This window comes from Lepidochelys olivacea (assembly GCF_965140295.1).
Source record: "Lepidochelys olivacea isolate rLepOli2 genome assembly, chromosome: 4".
Lineage (NCBI taxonomy): Eukaryota > Metazoa > Chordata > Testudines > Cheloniidae > Lepidochelys > Lepidochelys olivacea.
The window spans coordinates 86,354,138-86,375,574 of NC_140414.1; the positions used below are offsets into that span (position 1 = coordinate 86,354,138).

Consider the following 21,437-nt stretch of genomic DNA (forward strand, 5'->3'; position numbering starts at 1 on the left):
TGATGTCTGCAAATCAAGAATTTGTCAGCCAAGCAGCTCCTGCCTTTCCTGGTGCTTATTTAAAACAGGTACTCTTTTTATGCATGCATTTACACCAAAAACATCATTTTTTTGAGTTCATAAAGATCCAGTTGGGTTGAACGTCCACATAGATTCTTTCAGTTCCAATTGGCATGCCAAATCTTTAAAGTAGCATTCTAAACATTATAGATCACAATTTCCTAACTCAACAAGTGTTACAGCCAGCACAGGGGAATTCTAAATTAGACCTTCCTTGTCCTAACAGATAAAGAGGAACTGATCACACAACTAAAAGTTAATGGTATTTTAGGTACAAGTGATCATGACTTGATCGCATATATAATGTGCAAGCGGAATAAAGTCCACCCTAATACCATATATACTTGATGCTTTAATAGGGCCCATTTCACAAAGCTAAAAACAATTCTGAGCCAAATCAGCTGGGAGGAAGAATTTAATGAAAAGAATGTGTGAATAATAATTGGGATAATTTAAGAACACTTTACTACATGCCCCAAAATTCACAATCCCACAACTGAGGAAGGAAGGCTGTGCTTGTTTAAGAAATCAACGTGGTTTAGAGGGGAAAGTAAGTCAGCTGAAAAAAAAATTTTTAAAAGAAAAAAGGGAAAGTTGATAGTAATGAATATAACTCAGAAGTTAGGATAATTGATAAGGGAAGCCAAGGGACACAAGGAGAAATCTATGGCCAGTAGAGGTCAGGACAATAAGAACGAGTCTTTAAAAATAAGTTAGGAACATAAAGAATCCTGACAATGGTGTTGGGCCATTGCTAGATGAAAATGGTAGAATTATCTTTACTCTTCCATTTATATATTTGGAAGTTGCTACTAAAAATAGACATTTTTAAATCAGCAGGTCTAGATAACTTTGCAGCCAGAGGTTTTAAAAGAGCTGGATGAGGAAATTGCTTGATTTTTCAATAAGTCTAGGTGCATTATGTAAGTTCTAGAAGACTGGAAGAAAGCTAATGTTGTGCCAAATTTTCTAAAAAGGGTAAATAGGACAACCCGGGTAATTATAAGCTTATCAGCCTCACATCGATCCTGGGAAAAATAATGGAGTGGCTGATACAGGACTTGATTAATAAAGAATTAAAGGAGGGCAGTGTTATTAATACAAATCAAGATGGATTAATGGCAAATAGATTCTGTCAAACTAAGTTAATGTCTTTGAACCGCGGCCAATGGGAGCTTCGGGGGAGGTACCCACAGGCAAGAGCAGTGCATGGAGCCCTCTGCCCACCCCTTCCCCCTCCGGGGCTCAGGGACGTGGAGCTGGCCGCTTCCCGGAGCAGCGCGGGGCCAGGGCAGGCAGGCAGGGAGCCTGCCCTGACCCTGCTGCGTGCCGCTGCCACCCCAGAGCCGCTCCTGGTAAGCAGTGCTGGGCCAGAGCTCGAACCCCTCCTGCATCCCACACGCCAGCTCCCTGCCCTGAATCCCCTGTCACACCCCTCCTGCACCCCAACCCCCTCCCCTGAGCCGTCTGCTGCACCACTGCCCTGAGCCCCCTCCCACACTCTGCGCACCAACCCCTTTCCCTGAGCCCCCTCGTACACTCCGCACCCCTCCTCTGCACCAACCCCTTACTCTGAGCCCCTTCCTGCACACCGCAGCCCCTCCCACATCCCGCACTCCCTCCTCCACCCCAACCCCCTACCCCAGCCGTACATTCATGGCCCTGCATACAATTTCCCCACCCAGATGTGGCCCTCGGGCCAAAAAGTTTGCTCACCTCTGTCATAGAATCATAAATTATCAGGATTGGAAGGGACTTCAGGAGGTCATCTAGTCCAAACCCCTGCTCAAAGCAGGACCAATCCCCAGCTAAATGATTCAAGTGTGTCCTAGTGTGATGCTACGTCCAAAACAGCTAAAGCGATCCTGAGATGCATAAACCAGGAACTCTCGAATAGGAACACAGAGGTTGTTATCTGTGTATTTGGCAGAGGTGTGGCCTCTCCTGGAATACTGTGTCCAGTTCTGGTGTCCACAATTCAAGAAGGATGTTTATGCATTGGAGAGGTTCAGAGAAGAACTGTGAGAATAGTTAAAGGATTAGAAAACATGCCTTGTAATGATAGACTCAATCTATTTAGTTTAACAAAGAGAAGATTATGGATTAAGATTATGGGGTGGCTTTTTTACAGTCTATAAGTACCTATGTGGGGAACAAATATTTAATAATGGAATCTTCAGTGCAGTAGAGGAAGGAATAACACAATCCAATGGTTGGAAGTTGAAGCTTGACAAATTCAGACTGGAAATAATATGTAAATTTTTAATGGTGAGAGTAATTAATCCTTGGAACAATTTACCAAGGGTCTTGGTGGATGTTTCATCACTGACAATTTTAAAATCAAGTTTGGATGTTTTTCTAAAATATATGCTCTAGGAATTATTTTTTGGGGAAATTCTATGGCCTGTCTTATACTGGAGTTCAGACTAGATGATCACAATCGTCCCTTCTGGCTTTGGAATCTATTAATCTATTGCTAGGGTAGCCAAAATTCAGGTCTTTGCAGGGTGTTTTTCATTTGGATTAGAAATGAGTGAAACAGTTATGATGTTTTCTTAGTGTAACTTGTTTCTTTGCAGAAAGTTACACCCTTCCTGATTCCATGAACAGCAGCAAGAATAAACAGTGTACAGTCAGCCCTCTTCAGCAGAAATCCCACGTAAGGCATGCCAGCCCTTTTCCCAAAAACCAGATATCTTTTTGCCTTTGCTTCTCTCCAGGGACCCTAGAGACTCTTTCTGATCACTCACTGTGTTTAACACAGAGCCCTCTTCCAATCCCCAGCCACTGCGTTTGGAACCAGGAAAACCCTGTTCGCTCTACAGTCTTCCACAGCCTCAAGACCCCAAAAGTCTTGTCTTAGCCTTTGTCTCCTGGGCTTCACCATTCTCACAGCCCTTTTTCCAGGACTTCACAGTTCTCCCCAGTTGAGGCTTCTTTCCCAGCTGGCTCCTGCTCCTTGAAATTGCATCCCTTTCAGGTGGCAGATGTGGAGACCCCCACCCCACCCGTTCCCCTGGTCTGTGTAACCTTGCATCTCTACTGTCTGCATCCCTGCCTAAGAGGCAGGAAGTTCCTATACACATGACTGTGAGCAGGCATGTGACCAACAACTACAGCGCCCAGTTTTAAAGGGCCCGAGGGCCATACCAGGAGCACTGGGACACGTACTTACACCTGAAGGCCCAGTGTTGTGCCGCAGTGCCCTAATGACATTCATGGTGGTTATCTGAATAGCATTCACTCTTTTCTACCGAGAGTTTTGCCCTGAGTGACTACCTCAATGACTTTTAATGGGCAACCTATTCTCTTTCATGACAGAAATGTTCAGCTTGTTATGGATTTACTTTTACTAGTTTCACACTTTTCATATTTTGCTGGCCTGTAGAAAGAGTATTTTCAAATCAAGTGTGGACAACTTTTGTGAAATGCCCAGTTTAATGATATTATCAACTTTTCTGAAGGTTGGACAAACCTGTTCAATGCAGAACTGCAAGAGTTGTGTGGTTTGTTACTTTTTTAAGGTTAATCTTGTTTTAGATTAGAAAAAAAATTCATATGACAATCGTGTATATTAGATATTGACTAAGGCTTTAGAAATAATCTGTTCTGTAGTTTATCTCGTGTTTCCTTTAATTTCTTCTCAGTTTGTTTTCATTGTGTCTGTTATATGAGATCTTTGTCTCAGACTTAAAATATTCCTGCTTTCTTTTTGGAACATTTCTTCAAGCTTTTTTTTTTTCCCCGTGCATGCATGAAATGCTTAATGCCCTCTATCTCTGTGAAACTGTTTTGTATATAACTCTAAAAGCTCCCTTAGGACTGTAGGGTTTTTCTAATGGAGCAATTTAAACATTTTCCACACAAATGCGCATGCAGGGTAAATGACTTTACAAAAATTAAAAGAATATTTGTTAGATATTTCCACTGTTTTTATTAAAGATCTGTAGCTGCAGCTATGATAGAAATATATTTGTCAAACATATTTAGAATAACTTCTGCTATTGGTAGAGAAATAAATGAACCTTATAAAGCTAGGAATTCGGAAATTAATGAGGAGAGAAACAATAGAAAGCTATTTAGGTTGATCTGATATTATCATAGGCTTGCTATTCTATTACTTGCATACATGTTTTTAAACCTATACAAATGAATAGAATATTCAGTTCACAAAGAAAGTTGATGGGACAGGAACCTTCAAATGATGAGGATATGAAATACAGCAACAACTGGGAAACCACAAATCGTATGTACATAGAATGGAAGTTTAGAATTAAAATGGTAAGACCGTCCTTCTCACACAAGAAATAGTGTGATGTTAGATTATCTTCTTAAGATATGTATTGAAACATATGTCTCATAAAAATCAGTGGATTCTATGGAATAGGGCTGAGACGAGAAATTCTGTTTTGCAGAGGATTTCAAGATCAAGATTTCAGCTGGGTCTTTTCAAAGGGGGTTAAGTTTGAAAGTCAGTGGAATTTAGGAACTAAACTCTTTTAGGCCCCTTTGAAAATCCCACCTGTAGCATAGGTGAGCTCTCAGGGTATTGAACATTATGTTGATTAAACTTGCTGTGAACAGCTATGTTAGATGACACTGGACTTAAAAAGTCAGTGACAGCTGGTGGCATGTCTATATTAGGATTCCCAATGCTGCTAACACTAATGGCACTAAAACTGTGTTAGCAATGAAGGGGAATTTTTGCAAAATGTTTCGAGTATAGACCATGCTAAACACCCTCTGAAATGGTATAGAAAATTGCTTTTGTCTTGTCTACACTAGTGCTTTACCTTCTTTCAATATTAGTTGAGGGAAAGCCTTTTGCTGATAATCATTGTTAGAAATGGCTCTGTTTCAAAAAGTTGGGCAGGCTGGAGCGGTTTGGTGTCTGGAGCCTTGTCAGCGCTCAGAAATCTACCCACTGCTGACAATGGATATCAGCTATATATGTGTCTGAACTGGTGCTGAATGATTTGAACTGTCCCCTGAGCAGGGCACAGCCATGCTTTCTGAAGTGGAGCTAAATGGTTTGGTCCTGTCTACGCTTGCGGTTAAACAGTTTTCAGCATTGGTTCAGCAGCATCCATTATAGGCACCAGATGTATTCTTGACAATCGGTAAATTTCTTAGTGTAGACAAAATTTAGGTGTAGATATAGAATATATAATTTCTAATGTATTTCTCTCCACATGAGTATGTATTTACTTATAGACTCTTAGGTACCATGTTGTGAGAACAATAATAACATCTTGATAGATACATATTGTCTATTTAATTCCCGCTCCCTATTATAAATAGAGGATATGGCACATCATTTAACTTTTTTTTCTTTTCTTTTTTTTTTTCTTTCTTTTTTTTGGTATGGGCTAATCTGTAAAATTTTACAGATGAGTATTATAATTTCAAAATTTCTTGAGAATAAGTATGAATGGTCCAAATGAACAAGTGTGTGACTAGGGCAGGGGAGGACAAACTGCTGGATCCAGCCCATCAGGGCTTTCAATCCAAGCCCGCAGGCTTGCCAGTCCCATGGTGCAGCGAGGCTAAGGCAGGGTCCCTGCCTGCCCTGGCCCTGCACCACTCCTGGAAGCGGATGGCACTGCGGCCGCTGGGGGGTGGGAGGGGCAGAGGGCTCCATGTGCTGCCCTGGCCTGCTGGCACCACCCCCCACAGCCCCCATTGGCCAGGAACGGGGAAGCGCGGCCAGTGGGAGCTTCAGGGGTGGTACCCGCAGGCGAGGGCAGCGTGCAGCGGAGCCACCTGTCTTACCCCACCCCCAGGAGCCACTGCCGGACATGCCGGCCACTTCCAGGAGTGGCATGGGGCCAGAGCATGCAGGGAGCCTGCCTTAGCCCCACTGTGCACCACTGCCACCCCAGAGCCACTCAAGGTAAGTGGTGCCGGGCCGGAGCCCACATTGCGAACCACTCCTGCACCCTGCACCTCCTGCACCCTGAACCCCCTGTCACACCCCTCTGCACCCCACCCCCGTGCCCTGAGCTCTCCTCCTGCACCCCAACCCCTTGCCCTGAACCCCTTCTTGCACACCGCACCACTCCCTGCTGCACCCCTGCCCCAGCACTATGTTCATGGCCCTGCATACAATTTCCCCACCCAGATGTGACCCTTGGGCCAAAAAGTTTGCCCACAACCTGGACTAGGGTATGCTGAGTTCTAGTTTGTAGTTTTGACACCTTTCCACTCCCCGATCTTGGTGTCACGCTGTTCTCCTGGTGCAAATTAGATCAGACTGAAGATTACTTTACTTTAATTTGCACCGGTTGCCCCAAAGTTCCCTTCTGGGAGCTAGGGATTTTTTGGTGCACAGCTTTTCTGTAGCCACACTCTCTGTGCTCAGAGAAAGGGTGTCTTAATAGAGATACACCATTTGATTGTCCCCCTTGCCAGGCAAACTCTTCTGAGGGCTTTACTGCTGTTCATTGCAGGGAGGAGCAAAGCTTCATTTGTATTACTTGCCACAGCTTGATACGTTGCTTGATAATCAGAGCCATCTTGTGTGATCTCTGGACCTGGATCCAGTAGGAGGAGAGAATAAATGAAGTACCTGACTGAACTGTTGCCAATGTCAAAGTAATTGTCTTTTTACAGGGGAAAGAAGAAAATATGAAACAAACAAAAAATGTGTGGCCCTCCAGAGATGAACCAAAATTTCAGTAACTGTTGTTTTGCGCGAGACCTTTTATGTAGAAGTAGTTAGATTGTCTCAGGTTTCCAGCTACAAGTACCTTAAAAGCACTAGTCCATAAAGTCAAAAGACAAAAAGAGACGCCTTGTGTGCAGATATTGCATAAATATGAGTGCAACAATTCCTCCTTATAATCTCTTTAAATACAATAAGTGACGCCAAGTAGAAACCATATTTTCAGACTGGAGGCCGGGGCGCACAAACTTTTTGGCCTGAGGGCCACGTTGGGTTTCCGAAATTGTATGGAGGGCTGATTGGGGGAGGCTGTACCTCCCCAAACAGCCAGGCGTGGCCCGGCCCCTATCTGACCCCTCCCCCCGCTTCTTGCCCCCTGACAGCCCCCCCCCCCGGGACTCCTGCCCCCCATTAGCCTGTCCAACTCCTCCTCTCCTTCCTGATTGCCCTCCGAGGACCCCTGTCCCCATTCAACCCCCCTGTTTCCTGCCCTCTGACTGCCCCAACCACTGTCCACACCCCCGGCCCCCGACCACCCCCTCTGCCCTCTATCCAACTCCCCGGCCCTATTACCGCGCTGCCTGGAGCACCGGTGGCTAGCGGCGCGGCTAGCTCAGAGCACCAGGTCATGCTGGGCTCTGCAGCTGCGCTGCCCCAGGAGCTCGCAGGCCCCCCGCCCAGAGCATGGGGCCAGCGGCGCAGTGAGCTGAGGCTGCGGGTGGGGGGGGGGAGAACAGCGGAGGAAGGGCCGGGAGCTAGTCTCCTGGGCCAGGAGCTATGGGGCCGGCCAAGAGGGGCCTATGGACCGTAGTTTGCCCAACTCTTCTGTAGGCTCATTATCTTTAAACTAACCATTGTGGCTCTTCTTCAAGGACTTATGCAATTTGGTTGAGCAGTTGTTAGTTTAACTGTAAGCAGTTGTCAATCATTTTGTGTTCTTGTTGTTTGCCAGGTTCCTCCATATGCATCTCAGGGGGGAAAAAAGCATGAATGTTTAATAATGGAAAATATTTGATTGTTGTACCCAAAGCCAACATTCGGAGTCTTTTTAAAAGCAATTTTAAAAAAACTGATGTGTGTAAAATTGTAGTTGACAAGAAAGAAGTGCTATCATACCGACACCCCATTGCAGATTGTATCTGAAATGCTTTGGCTGTGTCTGAACTAGACTGTACGCTGCTTGGGGCAGGGACTATCTTCTTTGTAGTCTTGTAAAGTGCCAAGCAATGCAACCTGACGGCACTCAGTAAAGCATCATTCTTTGCACCTGGCTGGGAGAGTGGTGTGATTCAGTTACTTTAGAGAGGCAGAGTTGATTGCCAGCATTCAGAGACCTCATAAAAATGTAAACAGTTCAAAACAGTGTTACTCTGGAAATCACGCAGTCCTTCTGGAGTGAATGCAAGTACCATGGACACGATGCATTGTTACACATTTTAAAGAATCGCCACACTGTCCAAGCACATCCATCCCAGCCTTGTCTTCAGTGGGTATGTCTGCACTGCAGTAAAACATCCACAGCTGACTTCGGTCAGCTGCTGGCACCATCCACACCACAGAGCCCTTCCGATCTGCCACAAGCGGTCCTCTGTAGGCCTGGAACCGCTGCTGCCCACTGCGAAGTTGCTGCTGCCACACCCAGGTTCACTGCTACATTTGGGTCCCCCTGGCACTTAGATTCTGCCTTCTCCAGCGGATAAACCTTTACTCTTCCTCCCAGAGAGGCTCTGCCTTCCACCCCCCACGGACCACAGGCCTCATCAGCTCTGCTGTTCCCGCATCCATTCTCAGAGTCTGAGGATTTCTTGGAACCAGACCCCTCCTCTCCTGCCCAGGTTTGCAGTCTGGATCCCAGGCGCAGACCACATCATCCCACAGCTTACGACCCTGCCTATGACCCATGCTATCGGTACCCATGGGGTCCACTGCTGCCCAGAGACCCCTATGCCTGGCCCTACTGGCCCCCATGGGACCCATACCAGGGCCATGGCATACCGTTGGTGACATCCGACAGGCCGTCCCCAGTTCGATCCTCACCCTCCTTGGTTTCTGAAGAAGGAGATGATGAAATAGTACAGCCAGTTCTGCTGGTCCCCACCAGTGCCACCTCCTCCTTGCAGGATGAGGCGCTCATTCCACCCTCTCTCTCTCCTCTTGGTGACCAGAAGCCGCACCACCAGCTTCTGGACATCCTCCAACCACAAGGGCTCTCTTGCACTGCCCTTCCCATCCATGAGGCCTTCCTGCAGCCAGCGCAGATGGTCTGGCACATGCCAGCCTCCTGTGCTCCTACCCCCAAATGGGCAGAGAGGCAATACTTCATTCTGTCAAAGGGAGCAGACTTACTGTTTGCTCCCCATCCCCTCACTTGCTGGTGATCCACACAGAGATGCAGCGTGCTCACCAATATCATCTTCAGTCCACTCCTCTAGACGGGCAGTGAAGAAAATGGACCTCTTTCTTGGGCAGGAAGGTTCACAGGAGTCCAGTTTCATGTTGCCAACTACAAGGCACTTATGGCGAAATACAATTTTCATACTTACTTCGAGTTTGCGGAGTTTAAAGAATTTCTGCCACTGGAGAAGCAGCATAATTTCAGGTCCTGGTAGATGAGGGCCAGTTCATGGCCAAGGTGAGCCTTCAGGCAGCTGTAGATGCCACCAATACTGCTTCCCACTCCTTGGCAACCGGCGTCATGTTCTGCCGGGTCTCCCAGCTGCAATCATCATGCTTTCCTAAAGAGGTCCAGATCACTCTTGGGGACCTCTCCTTTGGCACCCTTCAGTGACAGGACCGATGAATCCCTTCATTCTCACAAGGACTCTTGCGCCACTTTCAGATTGCTTGGCATTTACGATCTGAGCTGTCAGCAACAAAGACTGTCCTTCTGTCCCCGTCCCTGCACCCCATCTGCCCTACTTTCAATGCCAGCAGAAGCCACCCAGACATCGCCAACATTCCCAGCAGCCACGCTACTCTTCCATTACTTCTCCCACTGCTTCAACCCTCCCCCACTGCCAGCCTAAACAACAGTTTTGACTTCCAAGTAGAGACCCGTAAACCTTCTCCTCTCCCCTCCATGGTGCCCCATGTCATCTTCGGGAGGCCATCTTGCCCCATTCACCAGCAATTGGGGCAAGATCATCACAGACTGTTGGGTGCTAGACATTGTCCATTAGGGGTACTCCATCAGATTCCTCTTGTTCCCCCCTCGTTTCACGTCCTGAGGTGACCAGGGAGATCCCTTCCATCATGATCTCCTCCAACAGGAAGCAGACTCCCTTCTCTGAAATGGCACCATAGAACCGGTTCCTCTCCATTAGAGGGGTCGTGGCTTCTATTCCCCGTACTTCCTCATTCTGAAGAAGAGTGGGGCCCCCTGCCTTCTTCTGGACTCCTGAGTGCTCAACAGGTTTATAAAGCAATTCACGTTCCGGATGGTGACACTTCCCTTGATTGTCCCTTCCCTTTTCCAGGGAACCTGGTTTGTGGCTCTCGCCATGAAAGATGCCTATTTCCATATAGACATTCACTGAGCTGAACGCAAGTTCCTCCGTTTTATGGTTGGACACTCCCATTATCAGTTCTGTGTCCTGCCCTTCAGTATCACAACCACTCCTTGAGTTTTCACGAAAGTCTTCGCAGTTGTTGTGCCCCAACTGTGACATCTTGGTCACTCGGTATTGCCCAACCTGGGCGACTGGCTCCTCGGCCATCCCGCGGGTACCTCTTCTCAGTAATCCACAACCTTCATGGTATCCTCTCTGCTCTCGGGATTTGCATCAATGAGAAAAAAGTTGTTCCTTGCCCCTGCCCACCGGATCACCTTTATTGGTATGCCCCTGGATTCCATCACGGCCCGAGTTTTCCTCCCGCCAGACTGATTTGCCCCTCCTTCTTCTATCACTACTGCCTTACGCCGCACCCTGCACACCTCTGTCTGCTGATGCCTTTCCCTCCTTGGCTGCATAGCGGCCTGTAAACGCGGGTGACGCACATGCAGGTCAACAGACACTGGTACGGAACTGTTCCAGTGCCTGGTACGCGTGCGCACCCATGTTTGGAATCCAAATAGGGACCCACACATCTTGAAGAACCTTGAGTTACGGGTAAATCACCTCCTCTTTTAGGGCCCCTTTATGCCACTCAGGACCTTTTACTTGGAATAAGGAGGCTGGAGCAGGTGCAAGGATCTTGCCCTCTTCATGTTATGTTTTTGGAGGCCTTCCTCCATTGATTTTGCTTCTCTTTGGCAATCAATCATCTTTTTCTTCAGAACCACTGTTTTGAATGCTTCTGAAATTAAAAGAATGCCTTTAAAAATCAACCAAATGAAAACCCCATCCTGTGTGTTGCATTATCTTGATTTCTCCTCACTCAAGTGGAAGATATTTATCTTTCTTTTTTTTTTTTAAGATAGATTCTCAAAACTTTCCCAACGAACTTAATGCATCAAATTATGGCCCTAAAAAGTTTACAGAGCTTCCATTTAAGTCATGCCAAGGGTAAGTGAAGCCATGAAGTGAAAGGGTATTCAAGTTCAGGCTGAATTTGTCATGAATTGATTGCTAATCCATTCCTTATTTCCCTTGTTGTGTCTGGGTACTGGAGGAGTATGAAGTCAGTGTGATATTGTCTAAGGGCTGGTCTGTTCTGAAAATTTACATCTGCATAGTTACATCTCTCAGGGATGTGAAAAATCCACACCCCCTGAGAGAAGTATCTGTGCTAACCCAGTGTAGACAGTACTAAGTAAATGGAAGCATTCTTCCATTGACCTAACTGCTGCCTCTTGGGCAGGTGGATTAACTACAGTGATGGAGAACCCCACCTGTCACTGTAGTGAGTGTCTACACTGAAGTGCAACAGTAGTGCAGCTGTGCTGCGACAGCGTGTTAAGGGTAGATCTAGCCTAGCAGAGTGCAGAGCCCCATGACACCTACCAATACCTGCATCATGTTGGCTGTGAAATTCCAAACCCTCAACTCTTGCAGTGTGGACATTTTGGATTTACAAGTGGGATAATTCTCATGTCCACTTTCAAAGCTGTCTTCAGCTTCATGTAAAAGCATGCTTGAGCAGGAAAGTGGCTTCAACCCGGCAGCCAGAACTTTGATGGTCCTGACATGCTAGTTTGTCCTGTCAGACCATCATGCTTTTCAGTGGATGACAGTGGGTATACTTATCACTATTTTTACCACTTGTGTTAAGAATGGTCATGTCAATTGAAGATAAAATTTAGTCGTAACTTTTTAGTCTACCTGGTTTTCAAAGGTTTGTGTTGCAACCTTTTTTATGTAAAAATATTTGTATTTATTTTTATGTTTGCCTATTTAAACATTAGTGTATACAAGAGGGAAAATCAGGCTGTGTTAATGCAAACACTGATCCCACCTTAACTGCAACTAGGAAGAGTATTTGGTGATTTTTTAATTTAATTTTTTTAATATAGGTCAAATAATTCAGAAGTCATTTGAATAAAAAGTCAGATGTATTTTTAATTACAATATTTTATGTTTAAGTAAAGGGTAGAGGGGATGGATTTTATTTCTGCAATCACTTAGATTTATGATTGAAACTATTTGGCATCAGCTGGATTTTCAGAGCATGTTCCATCTCAGACAGGGAGAAGAGTTCCATGTCTTTATTGCATTTTGAAGTGTCAAGAATCTGCATAACCTTTGCCACAAGCAGGCAGAATGGCATGTTTCAGTGAATGTAGAGTGCTGATGAAGAAACCCACCCTAATGCTAGCAAAGAAAATTACTTTCTTATAAATTACACCCTGGATGGATTTGGCCCATTGTCGCTAACAATGGAGCTGTGAATTGCAAAGATCTAATGTGTTGTGTTCAATATTTGTATTAGGGATGTGGGATTAGGTAGCTTTTGTTTTGGCCCAGGAATGTTGACATCTTTATTGTGTTTTACGTTATGGAATTATGGGTGAAGTGTCTTTATATCAGTAGTGCAGTAGTGTATCAGAGAAGACTATTTAAATAACAGGTTGACCTGAAAGAATAGAAATATCATAGCATGTTGCATGAGTAGGTTTGTATGTTACAAACGGGGAGGAGTCTCTGTTGCTACATACATGCTTTTGTTTTGTTAGCAGACGAGCTTTAGCGACAAGTTCCATCTGGCCACGTCTACCCAGCTGTGTCTCTGTTGATTGGTTGTAATGAGACTTCATAGGACCCAGCTTTTTTTTTTTTTTTACAGCGCGTCTTCAGCTCTGCTCTGCCGAGACAAGGAGACCGTGTTTTTGCTGTTTGCATCCAACATGCAAAACACAGGTCTAAATTTTTAATTAGCTGGAGCAAGCGGTGAAAAGAAAAAAAGGGAACGTAACAAGCCTCCGCCGAGAGCAGCTGGGATGTGTTGCCATGACAACAAGTTCAGTAGGCTGCCAGCTAGCATGTCAATGGGCAATGCAGGGAGGGAGCTTTCAAACCCTGCCTGCTAGCCACAATGCGATTGGTCACGCCTCTCTTGTCTTTGTGTAGACTAGGGTATGCTGGGTAAGAGCCAGAGTGATTGCTCAATTTGTCTCAAGGCTGCAGTGAGGTAATGCTTCTGAATCTTTTGGGATTATGAACTGGATCTCTGAAAGGTTGTAGTGTAGAGTGTTTTCATTCCCTTTTGAACTAATTACCCACTGTATCCTATATAAGCAGTTTTGTAACAATAACTGGCTTTATACAGACTCTATTTATATGGTAGGAGGTAGGAATTGGAGGTGAGCATTTTAACTTGTGTCTGCAGGCAGAATGACTGATAGGATGTTGTATGAGCTGCTTTTAGCATAACCTTGCAATACTGAGAGTGAAGTTAAGGTGCTGAATCCTTTTTTAACCCACAATAAAGGGCTGGTCTCTGGGTGGTTGTTATGGGGGAAGGGTGGGGACTTTGGAATTGCATTCACACAATTTACTCATTTAAGTCTTGCATGTTGGCTGATTTTGAAGAGGTGCACAGCACCCTATAGGAGGATGAAGGTTCTGAGGCTGCACTGGCATCAGACACACGACGGAGCAGGCCAATTTTTGTATTCTTTGCTACTGGGAAGTTTAAATAGCCCTGTTGCTTTTGTGTGCAGGCTGGCACCCTAGGTTTCCTAATTGTTGTCCATTAGTTGAACAAATGTATTAGTCTCTTTGGTAAAAAGCTGGTTTAATGTAGATGATCTGGGCCAAATTCAGCTCTGGAGTAAGCAGCCACAACTCAGGGTATGTCTACACATGGGCCAGCTTGAGTCTCGCTGGCCTGGGTAATAACAAGCTGTAGCTCAGGAAAGCTTATGCTGAAATAAATTGGTTAGTCTCTAAGGTGCCACAAGTTGTCCTCTTCTTTTTGCAGATACAGACTAACACGGCTGCTACTCTGAACACCAGTAAAGATAGTGCCACATTGGCTCCAGAGCAGGTTAATAAGCTGAGTGTATAGCAAGAGTCTGTGCTATATGCTACTTCACTGCTTTTGTTACCTGTGCTAGTTGGATTCAAGGTAGTTGGTGCACAGCTTTTGCTGTGAAAACATACCCACAGTTGAAGACAACAGAGCTTTGCCACTTTACAGCAGAGCTAAATTTAACCCTTTGTCTGCATGTCTGCAGGCGTAGAGAGTTTTAGGTCTCAATGGTGAAATAAGCAAGTCTGATGCAGTTCAGGGACTTCTTGTTAGAAGTGCTCTGGATCTTTGGATGCACAGCCAGTGATCGAAGCACAAAATATGTTCCTTTTACATGTTGCAAAAATGCAGAACATATTTAGAACCATGAAATAAATTTGCCAAAAATAATGAAGTAAAGAGAAGAGGTTTGGTGATCAACCATTACTACCTAGTGTGCCAAGTCTACTGACCCTTCATACATGGAATTCCTATTGAAGTCTTGATTAGACACTACAGAGTCCCACAACCTCTCGCAGTTGTGGAATGGAAATTGGCACTAGCGTGTGCACTTGTAATGGTGAAAAATCACTCCTTTGAGGAGGAATAAGCTACAAAGAGACTTTTTCTCCCAATCTTGGGGAAGTTGCAAGACATTTTCACACCATAAAACTCCACTAAGAATGCATCACAATGTAGGTCACTGCTCATAAACCAGTCTTTCTAGTCTCCTCCGTTTTCTCTTCACCAAGTCTCGGAATCAAAAGCTCAGTTGTAGTCTAGGTGCTTTTAAAAGCTCAAGAATTTACTGCCTCTGCATTCTGTGCAATTTCATGGAAGCCTTCAGGTTTCCACAGGAAATGTAATCGCCTTTGTCCATGTGGAATACCTATCGCATTATTTATAATATTGTGATTTGTACTTTTTAGGGATTACTGTCTCCTAACCTGGAATTCCCCTCACAAAGCCGCTCCCTGACATAAAGGTGTGTTGAGGCAGAGTTCCTGCAGATTTCCCATTCCTTTTTTAATCTTGGGCCACTTCCTCAGATTAGGTGCCTACTCTGAACTGCCATTGAAGCCTATGCACAAACTGGCCAGCAAAGGAATCTAAGAGAGCAAGTATGACTGACACCTGTGAAACACTTTATGAAACTAAATGATAGAGGGGGCAAAAATTCTGCCAGTTGCTCCAGAATCAGTTTCTCCTGTTGTAGCTCTGGAGATGGCTGCCAATTCAGTGGGACCCTAGGAAGCCTTAGAAGAAAGCAGCACTTTATATCTAGAGTGCCCTTGAAAAAGGGGGAAGTTTCAAGCAGAGACAGTTTACTAAGCCATTTATTTTCAGCATTCCCTTAGCTCCCGTTATTTTGAATAAGACCCGTCTCCCTCACAGGCCAGCTTCTCATTTTCCTTAATCCTTCAGTAAAGTCATAATCCTTTATTTGTGACCTCAGAATCTGTTGCTATGGAAAATAGAGTGATATCACAGAGCTAGTATTGTGACTTCACTGTAGGTTGGAGCAATGGGCTGAGGGAGACAAGCTGCTCTCTGTATGGAGGAGAATTGTGTATTTCTGATGTTCTGCTATAGGCCACACAGCCATCAGCAGACTCTTCCTAAGGAACAGTGGAGAGCCATTTGAGTCTCCTCCTATGTGGCAAGAAGGCTTACTTAGTGGATGAGGGTGTTGATGCCATTTTATATAGCTAATAGATGCGAGAGAGCGTGAAGGGAGTGGTTATTACACACTGCAAGTTTGATCCTTCACTTGGGTAGAAAAGATCACACTACCAAGAAGAGCCAGTTCAAATGTGATATCTGGGAAATATACGCAAGGCATACTCATGCTTGGCAAAGAGATACATCAAATAATAGAATCAATCTGCCGAAAAATACTGATTTTTCTGACGTGGAATCTCTTTCCCATCTCCTCTCCTTTTTCCCTCCAGCTTCCTATCCATCACATCTTCCAGTCCTTCTCTCCCTCTTCTTCTTGAGTAAAACTCCTTTGTACCTCATTAAAATGTTACATTTTTTACTGCACATGGACATTAAAATACTTACTTCATGATAACTTAAATTGTTGTTCCATATGTATTTCTGCATGAGGTGCGTTCTTAAAGGCATCTTTTTTCATAAATATGTCCATTTGCATGTGCAAATCAGGCATCTTGGTACAGAAATTCCAGATTTGCAGTGACTGCAAACACAAATTCAATGTGATCATAAAGTATACCCTTCAGAAATATGTCCTGAGTGGGCAGTCTTTCTGTACAGTACAAACTTGGTCCAGCTTAAAGCCCTCTGTATCCAATGAATGATAAAGAAAATTATTTATTAACAAAAGAGAGGGAGACATTATTCTTAAATCCCACATCACAAATAGTTAGAAAATATGGCATGAAAGATTAAGGAATGTATTACAGTTAAAAGTTTTCAGCAGTATGACACATTTTCCTCTAACATAGTTCCAAAATAATGACCATGTGTTTCAACTAGCCTGATTGTGTACATGTCACAACAGTACGCTAAAGTACTGCTTCAGGGTGGATCAGTTCCTATAATTGATGTAAGTGTCTTATGTTTTTGGTAGATCCTTGTCATGAGGCAACAGTGACAGGTATGCTAATGTTTTTTGCTTTAATCCCCAATAGTCTCAAATGAAACTAGTAAATTGGTGGATGGCGTTGCTTAGCCAAAATGTGCTGCTAAGGCTGACTGACAGCTTATATAGTTTCCAAAAAGTGAGAGTTCTGTTATGAACATATTAGCCTCGGAGATTTAGGGGAACTGACTGGGTTTCTGAAGATTTTTTTGTATTTTAGGAAATGTACATTGTAAAATAATTGTATGCATGTTGTTCAGTCCCTGCCAAATTGAAATCAAGACTCTGTTGATCAATTATTAGTGGTTGACAATCTCGGGGGAAATTCTCATGCACTTGTCCTTCAGTAATGAGGCCTAAATGAAAAGTAGCGATAGCACACATGCAGTGAAACTTCTAAGCTTTGTGTTAACTTGTTAAGAACAAGTCCAGTGAATTTTCAGTGCTCAGTTACAGGTGTCATAGCCAGAAACTAGTACTTCATTTTCTGTTTTGGACGGTAATGCATAGGCACCTTTTATCATCTCTGTGACTAGAATTCTCAGATCCTCAAGCTTTCCCATTGCCCCACAAGAAAGCAGCACCATGGATTCTTAAACAGTTAGTCTATACGTTTGTGGAGTTGTCTATTATTAAAATAGTTATTTTAAAGATTTACAGCTAATTTTCCTGAGGATATTGCTTTACTGAGATACTTGGCTTAATACCAGTAATAAAATAATTGTGAAAAGACCTCTTAAGGTCATTTTTGGTGTGGTTATGCTGCTTAGTGGATCTGATCCCGAGAGATGTAAGCACCCGCAGTTCTCACTGACTTTACTGAGAGTGCAGTTGTTTCTCAGAAAGAGGCTAATAGCTTCTAAAATGCACCTGTGTGTGAACTGAAGCCCTGAGCTCTTGAGAAGCTGATAACCTTAGCTCCCGTTGGTTCTTTGCAGAGATACTCAGCACATTACAGGGTCAGACACCCTCCCTTCCCCCCTCCCACTACCCTTCAATGTAATGGAAACTTATGTCAAATGTTCAAACTTGCATGCCTAAAGTTAGGGACCAATCCATGTTTAGAAATCTAAATATGGATATAGGTGCCTCCCTTTAAGCATTCATGGTAGAATTTTTTCAAATGTGCCTAAGTGACTTAGGAGCACAAGTCCTGTTGACTTTCAAGACTTGAACATTTTAGGCAAGATTTTCAGAATTGCGTGTCTAAAGTTAGGCTACCAAATAAGTGACCTGATTTTCAGAAGTGCTGAGCCTCCAGTAGCTCTCGTTAGAATTAATGGGAGCTGCCTGTTATCTGCTGTTTTGAAAATCAGGCTCATGTATACATTTGCCTATGGACACAGGTTCCGAACTTAAGGCTCCTGTTTTTTAATATCTTGCTTTTGGCCTTAGTGAAAATATTTTGAGAAATGGAACTTAATTTGAACTTTAAAAGAGAAAGTTTGAGTACTCCAGAGATAAGTTGCCATGCACCAGGAGAAAGCATAATTACAGGAAAACAATAGTTACATATACTTTTTTGTTCCTTCCTTTCTGTTGCGTCAGTAGAAGGTATAACGTACCAATGTGAAAATATTTTCCCACCACTAATACATATAGTATCATTTATACTGTTGCACTGTTGCATGTAACTATGGTTTTGGATTCTCAGTCTCATTAGGTTTCCCCATTTTATGTACACTCTGAGGGCTTGTCTACATTGGGAAATTTACCAACATATTATACTACTGTAGTTATATTGTTATAACTTCCTGTGTGGAAACTTATTCCAGAATAATAAAGAGTATATTTTTTCAGTTTAGCTTATACTGCTTCCAAAGTGATATGAACTAAACTGGAAAAAAGGTACACTTAATCCAGAAAATGTGCCCACACAGAGTTATCGTGATATAACTATGCCAGAAAATGTCTTCATGTGGTCAAGTCCTGAGATCAATTTCCATCTTACCTTGTTTCTCCAACCCTTTCAGATCGCTTTCATTCTGTGGAAGAGTTTTTAATACAAATGAATCAATGGACTTTTAAAGGCAGTCTTGGTGATGTCTTGTTACAATAGCCCTCTTGAGTGTTTGTTCCTTTGCTGTCTGGATGTTTATACTAACTGATGAACCCTTTGCATGCTGTCTAAATGTAATGGCATTGAATAAGTGATTATTAATATGCATGCTGTTTGTTTCTTTAATTGTCCTAGAAAGTTCTCCTTGAACTAGTTTTGATCTTGCATTGTGAAAGCTTGGGAATAAGTCACTGGGGGGGAGCAGTTTGGATATTTTCTTTTGAAACACCCTTCCCTCACACCCCTCCAAAGCATATAAGAACTCGTTGAAAGTCAGTGAAGAATGAATACTCGCTAGGAGCAGCAGCTGGGCATTTTCATGAAATGACTTGCCTATAGAAAATGCTCCCTCTGGCGGTTCGTTAGCACTAGCGTTTGAGCTTCAGGGTGCAGTACAAGGCACATTTGTTCTGTCAGGCTTTTAACTGAGGCTTTTATTGAATCTTTTATATGGCAGTGATGCTGCCATAAGCTATTTGGAGGGTGAAGGTCAGACTAGTGCATAAGGGCAAAAAGAAAACAAAACAAAAGCACCCACTACGTGCACAGGCAGTGCACGTAGATTAGCTTTCTGCCCCCACAAAGTAGCTCAGTTCCTGCTCTTTCCTTTACTCCACTCAGCTACTCTAACCTGCCTTCCTTCTGCTTCACTGAAACCCAGTGATCTAGTGGACTCCCAGCCTTTCACAGCTTTCCTACTTCTGAGGTACTAAAATGTCATCGCTTTATTTGGTTATTCTTCAAATTCCCTTTTAGCCTTCTTAACTGTTCTTACCTGTCTATCTTCCATTCTATTAGCATGACTTATTCTGGATTTCCCATTTTTAAAAGGAATTCATTTGGCCCAAATTAGCCCTTCTACTTTACCATTTAGTCATACCATCTCTCTCTCTCTCTCTCTCCTCCTCCCCCTCTCCCCCGCCCCCCATTTTCTTTCTTTTATTTCATTTGTATGTTCTGGATTACAAATAAATTCTTTTAAAGCAACTCCAGTTTAATTCTACATGCCAGATTATTACTGGCTACTGCACTGGTAAGGGGCTAGATGACACAAGGAAATTTCACCAGGCTATTTGCACCCCAGTGTCAGGGCTAGCTAGACCCAGTTCCAGGACTTTCAGAAGGCTAGCGCCCACAGCCGTTCGAACCTCCCAAAAGAGCTGTTCAGATACATCTATTGCACCGTCCAACAAGGTTGTGTATAATCAATGCTGTACTGAGCTGCTGAAAGGTACTGTGCATTCTGGAGCTCCTGGTCTGGCAGGGTGACACTCAGCTAGCCCCAGTGCAGATTGTGAGTTTTAAAGGTACAGTCAAGTCCCGGGGGTTAACACTGCTGCTGATTACGTTCCATTGTGAGAATGTTGATCATGTTAATTATATGATTACTGTTACGGTTACTATTTCTTAGTAGTTCCACACACTACTTCCTGAACCAATTCTTATGTGTTACTTAGGTGTAAATCAGCAGTATCCTTTCCTGTTTTATGCTCAAGAATAAGATGTTCAAGAATATATTTTTTTAGATCAAGCAATTGTTCTTCCAACCGTGTTCTGCCATGGCATACAACCACTTTATATTAGCTGGAGGTACCTATTATTATTGTTTTAATATAAATTTGCGGTATGTGTTCTCTGATCCTTCTCAGCATTCTGACCTCACTATGATCTTACAGATCATAAATATAACCCTCTTGAGTTTATTTTTTCTCTCATGTATCATACAGGCTCTGTGAGATGGTGTTCTTCACCCAGAAATATTCTCTCAGCTCGGTATGAGTAACCTATCTTTTCTGTATAGCTGATAGGCAGGACTTACTGTATGCTATTGATTCTTCCCAGGATAAATGTCATTTTTATATTGCTCTCCTCCTAATGCCAGGCATTCTAATATACCCATTGGCGTTTGTATTTATAATACTATGACATTTTACTAAAACTCATTATTCGATCATTCTTTGTTGTTCCTAGTGGATGTGTACAATAGTGTCCCCCTTTACTACTTCCGTTCCTAGCAGACTTTGTCTGAACTGAGTGCTCCTCCACACCTATTGGTGTTCTCTCAGCTTGTAGTTCAAATAATCACGCAAAAACCGCTCTTGTTTGCAGCCATCTGTTTCAGCTTTGGTTTAAATGGAGATCAGCCCCGGTACCTAATGAAATCAACCTCTCTATTTTGTTGTCTCTTCTATGCACTGATGTTTTAAATTCTTTGAAAGTTAGGGAAAAAAATAGTGACTAATATTATTAGAAGATATATATGTATTTTTCTTCCCAAGAAGCTATGGGCTAGATTGTGACTAAGCCTAAGCAGGTGGTTAAGAGCACAAGAAATTTTCCCTCCACACACTCATCTTCTCCTGCACAGGGGCTAGTCACAATGGCACTCCAGGAGCACGAGGACACTTTTTCGGGTATGTCTACGCTGTACTGTAAACCTGCATCAGTGGCACCTACGCTTGTGGACTCAGTGTTGAGTGTCCAGACTGCATTGTACACCTGGGTGTACAGTTGCTGGACTCTGGTCTCACAGCTGTGCTAAGGCGTCCATAATGCACTAGTCAGGCCTTCTGACTCAGGTCTGCAGCTTGAGCTGTGTTGCACTGCAAGATGACAGGTTTTGGACCCGAGTCTGTCTCTTACCTGTCCCACTAGCA

General features: G+C 43.7%; 1 protein-coding gene across 3 annotated transcripts in view; it reads left to right on the top strand.

The window, feature by feature from the left end:
• Nucleotides 1–21,437, top strand: part of STOX2 (storkhead box 2) — a 119,601-nt gene that overhangs the window by 38,386 nt on the left and 59,778 nt on the right. Inside the window, exon 1 of one of the 3 annotated variants that reach the window (XM_084625829.1) lies at nucleotides 13,271–13,291. The exons of the other annotated variants lie outside the window; for them this stretch is intronic. The gene's annotated coding sequence lies outside the window, so the exon portion shown is untranslated. Of the gene's footprint in view, nucleotides 1–13,270; nucleotides 13,292–21,437 lie in introns of those variants that run through there. 3 annotated transcript variants of the gene reach the window in all.